Source organism: Bolinopsis microptera, chromosome 12, assembly GCF_026151205.1.
Source record: "Bolinopsis microptera isolate Bmic1 chromosome 12, MBARI_Bmic_1.0, whole genome shotgun sequence".
Lineage (NCBI taxonomy): Eukaryota > Metazoa > Ctenophora > Tentaculata > Lobata > Bolinopsidae > Bolinopsis > Bolinopsis microptera.
In genome coordinates, this window is record NC_087083.1 from 10683248 (window position 1) to 10698614 (window position 15367).

Genomic DNA, 15367 nt, shown 5'->3' on the forward strand with positions numbered 1-15367 from the left:
CAACTCTATCTACAACAAAGGCTGCCTAGACTAGAGATTTTTAATATGCAGGTATACGACTGTATACCAATCTAGACCTTCAGGTTGTACAGTCACTGCTTTTCGAGCTAATAGAGCTCCTCTTTAGTAATACGAATAAATTTATTTGTGTTTCTCTCTATAATAACAACAATTTTTTCTCTAAAAAGGAATATAACGGATACTTATGTTTTTCTGCTGATAAACTCAAAACAGCTATTACATTTATTTCTGTTTAACACTTTTGTTTGTTTTGGGGATCAGATTTTAAGGCAAACGAAAGGCATTCCCATGGGAGGGAATTCTAGTAGCCAGTTCGCTGATCTTTCGCTAGGGAAGTGTGAATTCAACTACATGACACGCCTAATCAAAGAAAAGAAGTTCGGTCTCGCTAAGCTCCTCTCAAGAAACTGCAGATATGTCGACGACCTCAACACCATGAACTATTTGCATTTCTCCAACCTAATCAGGTCCATTTATCCACCTGACCTGCTTATGGAGAGGAGTGGTGACGACAATAAGTCCGTAAACTATCTCGACATCAACATCTCGATGAATAACTCCGGACACGTCGCCACCAAGCTTTACAACAAACTTGATGACTTCAACTTTCCTGTGGTCATGTACACCTTTCCTAACAGAAATATTTCCTCTTCTGTTGGTTATAATGCTTTTTACGGTCAGGTCCTTCGTTACTCTTCCATTATCTCTGACCTTAATTCTTTGCTGTGTTCTACCAACACCCTTTATAGGACACTTCTTTCAAGATGTTATAATGACAGACTCCTGAAGAGTAAATTCAGAAAGCTTCTGAAAGACCGACCTAGTATTCTGTACAAATACAGTATACTTGATGTCAGCGACATCCTTGACATCACATTTAACGTGGATAGGTGATCACTGACGAGTGATTGCTAGGGGGTCTTGGCACATTAAACCGGTACAGGTGTTAAACCCCCGAAACCGGTGTGCCAAGTCATCTGCTGATGATGTTCACATAACATTATTTCCTCTCTCCTTTATTCCTTCCGTCTTTTCTTATACTTACAGTTCAGTTACTTTATTTCACCAGGTCTACCTAAGGATCAATTATTCTTTGGCTGGGTTTCACCTCTGGTATTGGCTTCATTCCCGTTCCTTTTCCTTATTCTTTATATTTATTTTTTATATAGTTTAGTGAGACTGTCTGTACTATCTTTGCACTTTGTACTGCCAATGTCCATATCACGTAAAATATTGACCTTATAAGGTAATCGTGACGTCGCGTTATCCATGACAGTTGGCACGAGTACTAAACAGACCGTGCCTGCAGTCACGTCAGGCACGGATTTTTAGCTAGGTACGGCTTTTTGAAAGACGTGCCTGACATGCCTCGGGAGTTGTCACGTATCCTTGGCACGCCCTCTAAACACACTACGTGCCTCTGGTCATGAATGTCGTGCCTGTTGGGATTACATCTGAGTTCTGACTGCACTATGACAACAGTCATGGTGACAACAGTCATAGTATGATAGTATGGTAGGGCCCTTAAATTTTGAGAATAAACTATCGGCGACATTCTTACAATTCCTCTACAATTCTGTTGGTTATAATGCTTTTTACGGTCAGGTCCTTCGTTACTCTTCCATTATCTCTGACCTTAATTCTTTGCTGTGTTCTACCAACACCCTTTATAGGACACTTCTTTCAAGATGTTATAATGACAGACTCCTGAAGAGTAAATTCAGAAAGCTTCTGAAAGACCGACCTAGTATTCTGTACAAATACAGTATACTTGATGTCAGCGACATCCTTGACATCACATTTAACGTGGATAGGTGATCACTGACGAGTGATTGCTAGGGGGTCTTGGCACATTAAACCGGTACAGGTGTTAAACCCCCGAAACCGGTGTGCCAAGTCATCTGCTGATGACGTTCACATAACATTATTTCCTCTCTCCTTTATTCCTTCCGTCTTTTCTTATACTTACAGTTCAGTTACTTTATTTCACCAGGTCTACCTAAGGATCAATTATTCTTTGGCTGGGTTTCACTTCTGGTATTGGCTTCATTCCCGTTCCTTTTCCTTATTCTTTATATTTATCTTTTATATAGTTTAGTGAGACTGTCTGTACTATCTTTGCACTTTGTACTGCCAATGTCCATATCACGTAAAATATTGACCTTATAAGGTAATCGTGACGTCGCGTTATCCATGACAGTTGGCACGAGTACTAAACAGACCGTGCCTGCAGTCACGTCAGGCACGGATTTTTAGCTAGGTACAGCTTTTTGAAAGACGTGCCTGACATGCCTCGGGAGTTGTCACGTATCCTTGGCACGCCCTCTAAACACACTACGTGCCTCTGGTCATGACTGTCGTGCCTGTTGGGATTACATCTGAGTTCTGACTGCACTATGACAACAGTCATGGTGACAACAGTCATAGTATGATAGTATGGTCGGGCCCTTAAATTTTGAGAATAAACTATCGGCGACATTCTTACAATTCCTTTACAATTTTGGTAGAACACCTCTTCTTCATGATATTCATTAATCGTTAAGATGAGTAAGTGGGGCGTTGTTTAGGAGTCGCATGACGTAATGTTGATAGGTGAAAATTCTGTTTTTCCTCCACTAGCGAGATCAACAAATGAAACAAGCAGTTAATCACACAAAAATATTTTCGATGGTCTACATCTTCATCAGTTCTCAAATTATTTGTTATATAGTATTATTTGTTATATAGTTTTTTATAGTGTTGAAAGTATTAAAACTTTCAACACTACTATGTAACAAATAATTTGAGAACTGATGAAGATGTAGACCATCGAAAATATTTTTGTGTGATTAACTGCTTGTTTCATTTGTTGAGCTCGCTAGTGGAGGAAAACAGAATTTTCACCTATAATCATTAATCGTTGCACAGTAGTTATGAGTTAAAAATAAAATTACCAGGTTGGCTACCAGTCGTACCTATGGTGTTTATAGAGTGGGATCTTGAGTCGACACCTTTCGAAGTTAGAACTGATAGCGTGCTGGGGAGTGACGAAACGGTGAGAGTGGTCTTCTTCTCTGCTGGTGGAGATTATGCAGGAGCAGTCTACATCTTCTTCAGATCTACTCTACAATACTGGCTCGACTGGTGCAGCAACTCCAACACTAACTTCCCTGTTAATCCCCCCTCTGCTACTGACAAGGTGTGGCGTATCACTCTAACCAGAACTGCAGGTGATTTCAACCTTAGACACCACCCTAGACTAGTGATACACTGTAACGAGGTGGAGGTTCTCAACATACTGCTCTCTGAATCAACGTGCAGTAATAACGTTTGGAGCACTATCTGGAACAGAGACGTGACAAAGATAAGGTTTGATTCCGCCGACAGAGCATCTGATTACTACAGACAACAACCAGGTGACTAATAACAACAAGCACTGGTTTAACAAAGTAACAATTTAAACTTTAATTTATAAATAAACTAACTTGCTGTTTCTCTCGTAAGCTCGTGATTACGTGTTTTTGTGCCTGCATGAGCAAAAAAAAAACACGTAATCACGAGTGTGTTATTTAACATAATATAACACATATATAGGATATGGGATATAGGATAGTTAGCATATTGTTACTTATAACTTAATATAGTGGTCATAATTTTATCAATTACTGTTCTCCGAATGAGATAGAATCACATTCTTTCACTGAAGGCAGAGTTATAATCATATTGGCGATAGCGGATTGCAAAATAGCTAACTATAATTTAGAAATATTGCATATTTTGTAGTAGACATCATGGAGACAAGCCATTTTCAGCTACTAAAGGTTAAAACAATTATCAATTGAAAACTGATGTTTTTACAAAATCTCTTGAACATAAGCAGTAAGGTATTTTACCAAACAAACTCAAAACTGTTTTGGTTCAATATTTATTTTGCAGAGTTTACACAGTATGTGCATTATGCAATGTGCATTGTGCCTTCATAGTTTGTTGATTAGGCGAATTTTTAGCGTTAACCCTGATGACTGATAACAATTTGAATTAGTATTGGGCTTAGAATTAAGAAGGAAAATTCGTGGTACGAAAAGACATGAACCACAAAAGTCTGGGTGGCAATAATTTCCTCGAAACACCGTGGTTGTGTGGATATTTAATTTTTTACATATTGTTTTAAATCTAATGTTATTGCAACACATCTGAAGTGTACTTAATTCCTCATCTTATATAGTAAAGATTTTCTTATCTTCCACTACGATTTTCCAGTTGTAACGTTATAATTCCAGAACCGTGTGGAGAAGGAACATATCGGAATGATGCTATGACCAGCTGTGAGACATGTGACGCTGGATTGACACCAAACTCTGACAAAACAGCCTGTGGTAAGATAACTTTAAAGCTTTTATTTAATATTATTGGTATGTTTTAAATTTAAATTTAACTGTGCTATAGAATGAAAACCGAGGATATTGGTACTCGCAATAACTTCTTAATAAGGTAGTTCAAACGAATTGCTGCTTAAAGATTTCCTAATTCTTCAGAGCCATGTCCAGCTGGAAGCTACAAGAACATTGAGATGAACACATGTGAAGAATGTCCTGATAACACGATCAGTTCAGAAGGAGCAGCCTTGTGTACAACTTGTGAACTTGGCCAGGAACGAAACTCAGGGAGAACTAAATGTGGTAAGGATTGTTAACAAGAACCGAGCCGAGATGATTATATCTATATATAGATGGGCAAAGATATAATAAGGCTTCAGACGGGACAAGGATAAGGCGCCAGATAGGGCTTAGAATAAAGAAGGCAAATTTGTGGTACGAAAAGACAAGAACCGTAAAAGTCTGGGTGGTAATAATTCTATCAAAAAACTGTGGTTGTGTGGATGATTAATTTTTTACATATTGTTTTAAATCTAATGTTATTGTAACACATCTGAAGTGTACTTAAGTTCTTATATAATAACGATTTTCTTATCTTCCACTACGATTTTCCAGTTGTAACGTTATTATAATTCCAGAGCCGTGTGGAGAAGGAACATATCGGAATGATGCTATGACAAGCTGTGAGACATGTGACGCTGGATTGACACCAAACTCTGACAAAACAGCCTGTGGTAAGATAACTTTAAAGCTTATATTTAATATTATTGTTATGTTTAAAATTTGAATTAAAGGTGCTATAGAATGAAAACCGAGGATATTGGTACTCGCAATAACTTCTTAATAAGGAAGTTCAAACGAATTGCTGCTTAAAGATTTCCTAATTCTTCAGAGCCATGTCCAGCTGGTAGCTACAAGAACATTGAAATGAACACATGTGAAGAATGTCCTGATAACACGATCAGTTCAGAAGGAGCAGCCTTGTGTACAACTTGTGAACTTGGCCAGGAACCAAACTCAGGGAAAACAAAATGTGGTAAGGATTGTTAACAAGAACCGAGCTGAGATGATTATATCTATATATAGATGCGCATAGATAGGATAAAGGTTGAGAAGGGATAAGGATAAGGCGCCAGATAGGACTTAGAATCAAAAAGGCAAATTTGTGGTACGAAAAGACAAAAACCGTAAGTCAGGGTGGTAAAAATTCTATCAAAAAACCGTGGTTGTGTGGAATCTAATTTTTAGGTACATATTGTTTTAAATCTAATTTAATTGTAACACATCTGAAGTGTACTTAAGTTCTAGGGACTACGGGTGGAAGATGAATAATTGATATTCCAACAGCATCTTGTTCCCTGCATTGTGCTGATTCCGGGAAGCATTTTGTTTACGCTCTCATCATTCTGTAGGATGAGATATCGTTCATTTAAAATTGGGTAATTATAGGCCTGTCAAGGATTTCAGCCTAATTAAGAGCTGATCAATTGCAGCTAGTTGTGCCATATAAGGGATAACTGAGGTCACGTGACATTCAGTCCTATCACGTGACCGCTAATCCTATCACGTGACCTTGATTCGTAAAGCCTCGGGCACGTGATCACATTCGTAACGTGTCGTATGCCGACTAGGAGATTTTGTGACGTCACCAGAGCTGAAGCTACTTGATCAGGCCTTATATGGAATAATATCGTGTATCGGGTGTAATTGGACCCAATTAGAGCAGCTGAGCGCTCAATTATAGCAGCATCTGGTACCACCTTCTGAAACCCAGCAGACAGCTGGCCCAGAGAATCGAAATTAGAAGGATTTTTTATTGATGGAAATCGAAGCGGAAACCTTGTAACCCTATGTTTTCGATGACGCCGAACAAGATTAAACAGGTTATAATTGTCCTACTCTCGTGTAAATTGCTCTAAAACGTGATTGAAATTGTAATGATGCTATCAATTGTAATACAGTTTTTACATTAAGCTGAGCGGCGTAACGGCTGGCATTCCTGGGCCGCACTCATCCCAGATTGTCATTCCGCCGCAGCTTCAATTTATCTGGATATTACAGCCTGGGGTCCCCAGGTAACGACTGGAACCGCTATATCTGCCTAATCTCAGCTATTGTAAATAACGAAGCCTGTGATCCGCACATCAGGTATTGACCACATTGAACGGGCTTGAATCGAACAAGCCGTGTTATTAATATTAAAGATATTAATACCAAAAATCGTATTACTAGATTACCTTCTTGTCATTTGTGCGAAGTGCGTACTCTTTATACTGCAGTTTGAAGTGCATTACAGAGTTAATGTTATGTGTATTATACAGTTACAGTTATGTAACTGTTGCACACAGTAAAACTTACTGCGATCGCGCTGATAAGAAGTGAACTGATAAGAGTCGAGTAAAATTGCAACGTAACTAAAATCAATGTAACACCGCTATATGAATAGTGATCATTTCTCAAATAGTTTTCTCAATATTGCAATGAAGTTGTCCGATTTTATTGATGGAACGTGTGACAGCCTTCCATGTCACAGTCCTCCGTCAAACAAGGACATCCTTCGTTTTCTTTTGAGCCACAAGGAAAACCATGCGACTCATGTCGATTTAATGCTGGCCGAGGTTTCAATTTTGATATTAAGTCATTACAGTACCATCGAAATGTACAGGCAAACGGACTTCTTTCAGCCTTGCAATATTGTCAAGTGAGTGCTAGTGTTTTTTAGGTATTTACCCTACAGCACAGGTTGTTCACGATGCATCAGTCCGGTTTCAAACATATATTTTCTGCTGGGGGAAAATAAGAGAAATATATAAGCCGATCGATCTTTCATAAATTAATCTACAGATGTTTGAAACCAAACCAATGACCAATGTTTCATGAACTCCTCAAGGTGACGCAGATAGAGCTGTTCGGGAAAAAGGCGTGGCTCTCTGCAGGCAGCTTATAGAGCTAGAGCAGAAGGGCATGAACCGGACAATACGCCCGAATGGAAAACCGCGGATATTTTGCAAGCCAGAGATTAACAGAAATGCAAAATCGTACCTTGACCTTGTCATTTACAACACTGACATCGAGGATAAAGATCCGGTGAGAAAGACTAAGTCTTTCAAACCGTACCATTTATTTGGTCTCTGTTACAAAACTGCGTGCAGTAAGTTCATTTCAAATTGTACTTACTATGACGTAACTATTAATATTATATTATTGTATTAATAAAGTTATTGACATACGTTTGTATTCAAAGCTATAAGGTCAAAGTGAAAACAATACGGATGGTATCGAATTTAAAAAGGAAAGTTTATGATAACAAGTTATATTTCAGAAGAGCTGAAGTGGGCTGCAGTCACTATTCCATCGGTAGTAAGGGTGCATCCCTCTGATCCTGATCAATTCGACAGGTTCATAGAATCACCTTTGGTGACGAAATATCCCTGCCACCAGCAAGCAGTCGAAAGAGCGGTGGCACTGATGACAGAATCAAAGCTGAAGTGTGCTAACAAAGACATGAAAGCAGGACACCACATTGTTGTCTCTGAGGAGAGGCAACAAAATCCAGGAAAAAAAGAGGAAGTTCAAAAAACTAATGAAATGATTTATTAAAAGAGAACACTCGTTATATAATATTTTGTATGATGTTTCACAATATTGAGTTTATTCCCGAAAATTTCGAGACTACTTCTTTAAAATTAGCTTTCTCTGGATGATATGCAGACTGCAGCAAAGAAATATCAAACAGTCATAAATATGTTAGTGATTCCATCGCTATACTTCGTCCACACACTGAACTTAGCAATCTTGATTATAAGTATTAAACAATGCAATATATATAAATAGATTTTAATTCCAAGTGTTCGTAGAATAATTGAAAACGTAGCACTGTAAATGCGCCAGCTATTCAACTTATGATAACTTAATCAAATTGATGACATTCAAGTGCATTTTGAAAAAATTTACCCGATACTATGATATTTTTTATAGTAATAACACGACGTTCAATTCAAGCCCATTCAATGACTGATGTGCGGATCACAGGCTTCGTTATTGACAATAACTGAGATTAGGCAGATATAGTGGTTCCAGTCGTTACCAGGGGACCCCAGGCTGTAATATTCAGAAAAATTGAAGCTGCGGCGGAATGACAATCTGGGATGAGTGCGGCCCAGGAATGCCAGCCGTTCAGCTTAATGTAAAAACTGTATTACAATTGATAGCATCATTACAATTTCAATCACGTTTAGAGCAATTTACACGAGAGTAGGACAATTATAACCTGTTTAATCTTGTTCGGCGTCATCGAAAACATAGGGTTACAAGGTTTCCGCTTCGATTTCCATCAATAAAAAATCCTTCTAATTTCGATTCTCTGGGCCAGCTGTCTGCTGGGTTTCAGAAGGTGGTACCAGATGCTGCTATAATTGAGCGCTCAGCTGCTCTAATTGGGTCCAATTACACCCGATACACGATATTATTCCATATAAGGCCTGATCAAGTAGCTTCAGCTCTGGTGACGTCACAAAATCTCCTAGTCGGCATACGACACGTTACGAATGTGATCACGTGCCCGAGGCTTTACGAATCAAGGTCACGTGATAGGATTAGTGGTCACGTGATAGGACTGAATGTCACGTGACCTCAGTTATCCCTTATATGGCACAACTAGCTGCAATTGATCAGCTCTTAATTAGGCTGAAATCCTTGACAGGCCTATAATTACCCAATTTTAAATGAACGATATCTCATCCTACAGAATGATGAGAGCGTAAACAAAATGCTTCCCGGAATCAGCACAATGCAGGGAACAAGATGCTGTTGGAATATCAATTATTCATCTTCCACCCGTAGTCCCTATTAAGTTCTTATATAATAACGATTTTCTTATCTTCCATTACGATTTGCCAGTTGTAACGTTATAATTCCAGAGCCGTGTGGAGAAGGAACATATCGGAATGATGCTATGACAAGCTGTGAGACATGTGACGCTGGATTGACACCAAACTCTGACAAAACAGCCTGTGGTAAGATAACTTTAAAGCTTTTATTTAATATTATTGGTATGGTTTAAATTTGAATTTACTGTGCTATAGAATGAAAACCGAGGATATTGGTCTAAAATGAGAAGTACGAATGAGTCGGACTTTTCAATTTACTCGTATCGTACGTACTTTTCAATTCTACTGAAAAGTTCTCCTTCTAGAAATCGATGGAAGAGTTCTAAATCGCATGTTACGGACTAATATTGAGCGTTTTCAAAAACTTGTGTTTCTATATTCCAAATCCAATCGTCCATTAACCTAAAGTTTAACTTTAAGAGAAACAAGCTGTTTAAATAAGTAAATTGTCTAGTAATTTTGTAGAATTTTTGTTTTACTTTTAAATGCTTGCCTGACCTAAAAATTGTGTGTTTAATTTGTTCGCGAACGGTATATTTTCTCTAACATTGGTAAACAATTACATTTTACAACGGCCCCAATGATAATAATAAAAAAAAAATTCTATTTCTATCTCAATCTGAATCGTACGTCGTATGAGTCGGACTTTTGAAAGTCACGTACAAGAACGTACTTTTCCCCCTAAACGAGTCCGTACTTCTCATCTTAGATATTGGTACTCGCAATAACTTCTTAATAAGGAAGTTCAAACGAATTGCTGCTTAAAGATTTCCTAATTCTTCAGAGCCATGTCCAGCTGGAAGCTACAAGAACTTTGAAATGAACACATGTGAAGAGTGTCCTGATAACACGATCAGTTCAGAAGGAGCAGCCTTGTGTACAACTTGTGAACTTGGCCAGGAACGAAACTCAGGGAGAACAAAATGTGGTAAGGATTGTTAACAATAACCGAGCTGAGATGATTATATCTATATAGATGGGCATAGATAGGATAAAGGTTGAGACGGGATAAGGATAAGGCGCCAGATAGGACTTAGAATCAAAAAGGCAAATTTGTGGTACGAAAAGACAAAAACCGTAAGTCAGAGTGGTAATCATTCTAATTCTATCAAAAAACTGTGGTTGTGTGGATATTTAATTTTTCACATATTGTTTTATACGCTAATCTAACTGCGTATAATGCGATTACACTATTAATTGCTCGAAGCGCAGCCGAGTGTAAATTGATACAATAATCGCACGATCGGCGAAGCCGAGTTCGATTATTGCAATTATTTCATGAAGCGCAGCCGAGTGCAATAACTGGTGTAATCGTATTATACATGCAGTTATAGATTCGCGTATAACTCCACCGCGCTTCTGGTGTTATATATAATCGGTGCGATTAGTTTATAATCGCACGGACTGTGCTGTTAGTTGCTCTAAAAACAATGAGATTATAAACTTATCGCACTGTTTTGAGAGCACTGAGCAATTCAAAGAACAGCGCACTTCAATCCTCCACTTGAACCCGAAACCTCCTCCGAGAAACAAAGTAACGTCATATATTCCGCCGACTCTCTCTCGGTTGATTTGCACAATCTAGAAGCTCCACAAAAATGTCTGATAACGACCTCAACAGAGAGTTCAATACAGATAAGAAAAGGAAACATAGGATAACCGTCCGATGCTCATTGCTCCTGTTATGTGATTGGTCGGATCTGAATCAATACAAGTGACATAAGTCATTGATTGCTATTGGCCGCTAGGATGGGATGGACCAAGAATCGGCCCGTCCCTATTATCTGCAGTTGTGATGATTGTTTGAATGTTTTGCTTGCCTGCTGTGGATTTTCAGACCACCCAAGTATCACCCGTTAAATCACCTCTGAAAGCTATTAATATATCACAGTATCTTTCAGAAAATCAGTGTGATTAGTTTTGTAATCGCACCGAATATATTTTCGGTTGCTCTCAAAGCAGTGCAATTAGTTTTGTAATCGCACTCCCTGGAAAAAACCGGTGCAATTATGAAAATAATAAGTGGCCGTCAAATAGGTCAAAAGTGGAGTTATAGATTTATAAATGTAATTGTAACACATCTGAAGTGTACTTATATAATAACGATTTTCCTATTATATATATATCTCCCAAAACGATTTGCCAGTTGTAAGTGTAACGTTTTAATTCCAGAGCCGTGTGGGGAAGGAACATATTGGAATGATGCTATGACAAGCTGTGAGACATGTAACGCTGGATGGAAACCAAACACTAACAAAACTGCCTGTGGTAAGATAACTTTACATTTTATATTATTGTTATGTTTTAAATTTGAATAAACTATGCTACAGAATGGTAAACTGTATACAGTATTTGAGACTTGGACCCCCGAGCAAACGATAGTATAGTTATGTTAGAGGTTGCTTGAAAGGGTTCGGGTTGGGACAGGAAAATTAAATCGCGGAAAAGAACATAAGAAACCGACAAAATAACCATTATAATTGTATCACACAACCCAATTAATCAGTTTAACTTGATTTAATTAATATGACATTATATCGTCATCGACAGTGAGCTGTACGGGACTGAAGGCTGAGTGGACAACTGCGATCAGAACAACAACAAGGTTCCCAGTAGTCCCAGGAACCGTGGTGGAAGTGACATGCTCGGACTCTGGAGCTCTCAATAAAGGGAGCAGCGAGGTGACCTGGGGGTCCTTTCCGAAATGAAACTTAGTAGTAAATATTGCTTAGTTTTCCCTTTTTTGCTAAAATCCGTTCCGAAAACCAACTTAAGTAACAAAGTTAGCAAATTTTCAAGCAAAATTTTTGAATTAAGTTTTTACTTCGATTTTTGCTTAGTTTCAACTTAAGAGCTATTTTTGCTTAAGTTGCTTCCAATTTTTCATTTTTTGCTAATTTTTTTAAGTTTGGTTCAGACCAACCTTAGAATTGTAAGTTTTTACTTAATATCCCAAATTTCATTGCAAGTTGATTGAATTGAACAATTTGAACAATAATTCAGTGTTCATAAAAGGATTTTCTTTAGATTTGTTTGGAGAGGCGAATCATACACAGTTTAGGTTCTAAAAAGGATTTTAAAGTTATCATTTATCAAGAAAAGTAATCATTAACAATATTATTCCGTACATTAATTCCTTTTCTGATTTCTTCCGCCTCGTTCGGCTGCCTTGGAGGGGCAGCCCGCCGGGATTGTTCAGCTTGCTCTTCTCTCATATCTTGAAGAATGTGTGGCAAAATTTCTGGATCACGAATTCTCCTATTACGGCAGTAATTATGAAATACAACGCATGCAGCAATGATATCGCAACTAATTCAAGCGACCTTTCAAATAAGCTTTCTCAGCATTAGCAAGTTGCAACAGTAAAGTCTTCTCTTCAGAAGTAAACGAGCGTGCTCTTTGTTTGCCGGCCACACTCATGGTAACACTACGAGGAAACAAATTAGGGAGATTCAGATTTAATCACAGTGCAGATTCGAATTTCAATAGTGAATATTAGACCTCATAAAATTAACATTTATTGATTATCAAATTCAAATTGCGATATCAAATTCAACTCAACATGAATGGTTATATTCATGATAACAAAATCCATGGCACACCAACAAGCACGTGATCGCACCAACAAGCAATTGCATGACGAATTACGTCATCAGAGTTTTTGCGCGCATTTTAGGCGCGCATTTGTTACTTGCACGTGTAAATTTGTAACTTTGACGCGTTTCGTAAACACTTTAAGTAAAAGTTTCGGAAACGCTGCACTTTACTTAAGTAGTGTTTCGGTAAGGACAAACATGATTTTACTTGGCGATGACTTAAACTAAGTAAGAACTTAAGTTTAATTTCGGAAAGGACCCCCTGCACCTCAGGAACGGAATTTATTTTCGATTTCAATGAACCAGAGTGTATAAATACAGGTATTGTAGAAGCGAATATGCTAAATGACCATATGCATAGCATCACTACAAAAGGATAACTAAACTCTTCATACAACCAGGATAGTATCATCAGAACCGACGAAAGGGGGTAAAATAATGTCGTAAGGGAAAGAGTTGGTTATATGACTATAGAAAACTAATTTAATTTAATCTTACAGTTGATGGGCTATGACCAATTATAATTAAATAGCTCAGATGATACTGCAATCTAACTTAGATATCTAAATAAGAAAATGTATGTTTGAGTTTTCCGGGTGGAAAAGTATGACAGCAGAAACCCAGTACCCATGCATTCTACATTATACAGCTCAGAAAGCCCGTGGTCGCAGGGAGGAAGCTAATATTAATAGTACTATAAGTAGTACTAGTACTACTTAATGTGTTTTCAATATCATTTGTATACACATGGTCAATTATATTGTATTTTACTGGGCCGCGCTCAGCCTGTCATTCCGCCTAATCTCTATGTTTATGAACATGATAGCCTGAGGTCCCCAGGTAATATTGTATCACGTGGTGACCCCCACTGTCGCTTCACTATAATAGTACTAGTAAAGTTTCTACGATACAGGGGGAGCCGCGCACTCGTGCGCTGCGGGTCATACAACGTATGACAACAATTATAAGGGTGGCAAGCTGTGCACAGGATCGAGGAATATAGTGCAACAGCAAAGAAACTGCTGCTAACTACTGCTCACTGCTGCTAACTAGTAGTATAGGCTGGTCACTGCTCGTTGGTCGTGTTGCCGTTGGTTTGGAAACCGTTTGAACAAAACCATATATTTTGCCAGTACAGTGTGTCAATGAGGTTCTGGCTTGATCAATATTTGCATCGCCTTTATAAAACATAGCGTGTTTGCGTGAGTGTCTATCTAGTCTATTGAGTACGTATTACGTAATCAAGTAAGCCTAGCTAATGAATTTACTGCAGTAATGGTATCTTAGTAGAGGCTCTTACGGGCAAAAAGACGTGTTTTCTGCTACGAGTTTAGAGACCTAACCGCTAATTGGACACAATAGTATGATGTCTAAGGATCGATAATATGTTAAGAAGTATAAATTTGGCCTTATTAGTCACGTGCTATACCAATGCGCGTTTTAAACTTTGACAGTCTATTACTCTAAGGCAAATAAAGTAATTATATCCATATTTTGTCAGCAATAAGATCACATTATTTTCTATTTAGTGTGAAAATATGAGCTAGAACGGACATAATCTCGCTGAGTTATAGCTGTTTGAAATTTATGATGAACGCGCGGGTGCCAATTGATAACAACTAAATGCTTTTGCGCGTAGTGCGCGTCGAAAATTTGGCAAAAACGCTTGCGGAGTGACAATATTCAAACTTCGATTAAGTATATGAAGTGGGTACTTCTCGGAAAGGAAAAATTTAGGCAAACACGATGTGACTATTTTTGGGTTGATTTAATACAACTGCAAAAAATTATTCAAACTTAAAGCAAAAAAGTCAAAATTTTTACCACTTTTTTGGATTTTTACCTCAGAACAAATAGAGGGATTTGTTTTATTTTTATACAATCTTGTGCGGCTGTCTTTTAGCTATCTTTATGCAAGTTTTGCCGACATGCCAACAAAATTAACTTGCTCAAAATATCAAAAAACATGGTTTTTTGGCCTATTTTTGGCCCAAAAATCGGTTTTTTGCGATTTTACCCCAGAACAATCAGTCCAATCATCTTGAAACCACTTTCAATCGATTCTACGGTAAAAAATACGTCTAGTAAGGTGTATCTGGGGTCCCTAACGTATCGAGCAGACAATGCCCGTAAGAGCCTCTACTATCTCTTGCGACGGTGATCTGTAGGAATGTGATCTGTAGAAATGTGCTATAACCTTGGTTTTGTTAAAACCTTTGCAGTTATATGAATTTTGACATGTTGGAACTCGTCACTCATGTCTTCACGATCCAGATCTAAATTAAGACGTTCAATTTTATCAAAATTGCACACGCGTTTGTTTATGTAACCCACCACCTCTCCCCGATTTTCGTGAGGGTGCTTTTATTTTTAAAACAGGTTAAACTTAAAGTACGAACATTACGTGCTTCTCATCTGACATCTGTAAGCTCAGTCCCGAAGCCAAGACCATGAACCTCTTCGCAAATATGAAATATGGACCTTCTCTTCAAGTTCACGGACAGTA